This window comes from Pygoscelis adeliae, unplaced genomic scaffold (genome assembly GCF_000699105.1).
Source record: "Pygoscelis adeliae isolate BGI_AS28 unplaced genomic scaffold, ASM69910v1 Scaffold66, whole genome shotgun sequence".
NCBI lineage: Eukaryota > Metazoa > Chordata > Aves > Sphenisciformes > Spheniscidae > Pygoscelis > Pygoscelis adeliae.
The window spans coordinates 4,731,972-4,735,350 of record NW_008825167.1 but is presented as its reverse complement, the minus strand read 5'-3'; the positions used below and the strand labels follow the sequence as shown (position 1 = coordinate 4,735,350).

At 41.1% G+C, this 3,379-nt stretch overlaps 1 protein-coding gene across 1 annotated transcript in view; it reads right to left on the bottom strand.

Moving 5' to 3' along the window:
• UVSSA (UV-stimulated scaffold protein A) overlaps positions 1 to 3,379 on the bottom strand; it is a 77,964-nt gene that overhangs the window by 6,885 nt on the left and 67,700 nt on the right. The window lies entirely within an intron of this gene.

Here is a 3,379-nt window from a genome sequence, read left to right as displayed (position 1 = left end):
CCCCATCCCTGGAGGTATTTAAAAGATGTGTAGATGTGGTGCTTCGGAACATGGTTTAGTGGTGGACTTGGCAGTGCTAGGTTAATGGTTGGACTTGATGATCTTAAAGGTCTTTTCCAAACTAAACGATTCTATGATAAATTGGAATGGGATCTCTGCTACCTCATGACGGGCAAGCATCCGTGCCATCTGCAGTGCCTGCTGTGCTTAAAGAAGGCTCTGGAGTGTTCTTCAGATTCAAAAAGGAAATAAACGAATGAACTTTGGAGCTCTTAAGCTTTCTGGTGCTCCTAAATCTGATGGGGGTTTTCCCCCCTGTTGCTGCTCTTTATTTGCTGCCACTGCTTCCTCTCAGTAGAGATAGTGCCCAGAGATTTCTCCCCTTTTGGGAGTGACTGCTATGCTTTTGAACTGAGTGAGTGAAGACACTTGCATTTTTCTTCCCTCCACAAACTTTTGAGTGACAATCATGCAGCTGAGATTTTGAGGGTGAGGAAAATGATGCCTAGACAGCATGAATAGGAGCAGGAGATTCTCATAAAAGGCATAGAGAAAGCAGGGCTATATATCCTTTAACTGATAAGGCAGAGGAATGGGTTCACGATTCCAGAGGGGTAAGAAAGCAGAAGAAAGGCAGTAGGAGAAGTCAAGAGAATGCTCTGTTGCATACATCTGCCCCCACAGAAACTTAACGGTAGCTGTTGTGCACAGCTGAGTGCATCTTGCGTAGGGAATTTGGTTCTTCATTGGATTCTAGAGTTTCAATTTTTATTGGTTACTTTGTGTGCCTCTAGCACAAAAGCTCAGAAATCTGAGGCTGATATTTGCAGGTGTGTTCAGATGTCACCCTGCCTCTGTTTATGAAGAAGGAAGTTATCTCCTAACACATCTCTGTAAAGACCTGGACACTTTGCCAATGTAGGAGGTGTATCCGCTAAGGGCTTGGTTTGAGGGACTATGTCCTATTTAAGAACACGGCACTGATTGATGTCTCCTTTGATTTCTACATCAGAAATGCAGTCGACAAGTTCCATCACACAAAGTAGATGGTTTCAAGTCTAGTGCTGTTAGACTCTACGTTGTCGCAGTCTGCCTTTATCACTTCTGAGGCTGTGCAGTAAAATGAAAACAAGACATCCACCTGGTAATGTGCACCAGCCTTTTCCAGGATCAGGCCCCTACACACTATTCCAGCTCTGCTCCTGTGGTTATCCGAGAGGCAAGTTGACTTCTCTTATAGCCAGCTGCTCTCTGTAATGGCTTCATTTCAAAAGCCATTTTGAAACATCTGAAAACAGAGGATACTTCTTAATAACGCTTCTAAATGGTGGGATTAAAGATTTTCTCAGCAGCAACTGTAATGAAAACCAACATTCTGAAAAAACACCTTGGAAGAGGTATACTTTTAACAAAATTCTGCCAATAAAGTTACCAGAGTAAGGAAAATGTGGTCATGGTTTTGCACTTCAAATATTGCCTAATTGATAGGAGAAAAGTGAGCCTTTAGCAGCGCAGAGTGGCCTTGACACTTTCATGTCATGTAGGTTTTACATTAGCACCACTGGATTGTGCGATACTGTAAATGAAATGAGATCCCACTTTGATGATCTGTGTGCAATTTCACTTAACTTTACTGGCAGACCAGACTCTGGGTTTATCACCTATACATTTCAAGTAATTTGGGGTTGTTATAAGGAGCCAAGGTTATCATCTTGTTTAGTGCTGAAAAGCATGAAACCTATTAAAACATGACAGATTCGATTCCCTATGCCTGGCACTAACACACACCCAAAGTCATTAGCACAAACCATAGTAAACCAAAACCAGCTTTTAAAATTTATTTTGTTAAAGCTGATACGAAATTCTGATCATTAGAACTATATGTCTCTGACTTCTACCTAAGATCAGGTAACATGAGAATTTCACAGAAAACGTGCTATTTCTGTAATTAAATGCAATGTGGATTTGGCTTTGTTATTATAACCATTACATCAGAAAAGGGAAAATAGAGTTTAAACAAATATTGTGCCTCGGACGCTGTTCAACTCATCCAGTATGCTTAGGGAATAACCCAGCATTCATCGATTTTATAATCATCAATTATAATAATTGATGAAAATTATAATAATAATTTTGCTTTTTTGATTTGACAACTTTAGACTTTTCACTTTCCTTTGACTACTTCATTTTTGACATGCGAAACTCTTTAAATAGCTGCAGCTGCTTCCCATTTAATAAAGACCAGAGCATGCTTAGGCAAATTTATGTTGCAGCCACATCTAACCAAGACTAGATATCAGAAACGGCATAACAGAGTGGACACATGAAGTTACTATACGTTCTAAAACCCATTCAGCTTGGTGGGTTGGTAGGCTCCCACTTCCATCTGAGCTAGCGTGCCTGCTTTACAGTTAACTCACATATGTCTACATAAGTCATGGACACAGTTTTCTTTGAAACGTCTAAATGCCAATGCCATCCAAACAGTTTCCTCTCCAGCTAAATGTAGGCCAAGAGCTACTGTTTGCACATGTGCTGAGAGGAAAGGGAGATGTATAGAAACCGCACCATCGTGGGAAGAATACTGAGTCCACATGTCTCTGGTACAGGGAATAATCATCTCCAAACTCTTACACTGAAAAGAGAGCTGCAGCAGGTTCCAGTCCTTGATATTTACAGAAGACAGCAGGGGTTAAGTGAACGAGGACCATAACACAAGGATCCAAATATTTTTCCTAGTCAATTGCATGCATTCTCGGTAAAGGAGGAGAAAAATGCAATGGCAGCACGCCACTGAGTAATACACAGGAAGGGATCACTGTGTGCACGTACTGGACTGGAAGGCACTGCATCAGGCCCAGCTAGCAATTTAGTGTACCCAAGAGTCAGAGAAAATACACAGGAAGCCCAGGCAGCAGTCAAAAGTTTGGGAAGGTCTCTGAGCATACATCAGAGGCTTGAGGGCAACCACCAAGACACTGCTACATGCCAAAAGCCAAGGGTTTTTGACAGATCCTTTTATTAACTGAAGTTCTGCTCAGGGCAGCCCATCTTAGGCTTTCAAAAGGAAAAACTTCATTTTCACTACATCTACACTAATACAGTGTGCCTGATGCTGTAAGTTGTGTCACTCGGAACACATCACCTTCTTTCCAGATCCAGTACTATTTGCACACATAAAGCAGCATCCATCTGATTAATAAGTGAACATCCAGAGAAGCCACTACAGCAATTAAAGGAGTAAAAAAAAAATGAGAAGGATGAAAAAAAAATCTTTCATAGGGAAATTTTGTAAATTAGCTGAAAATCATTCTCAAAGAAATAACCTTGGTCATCAGTACCTGCTACTCTTTACCCTCTAGAGATACGGAAGGCATTC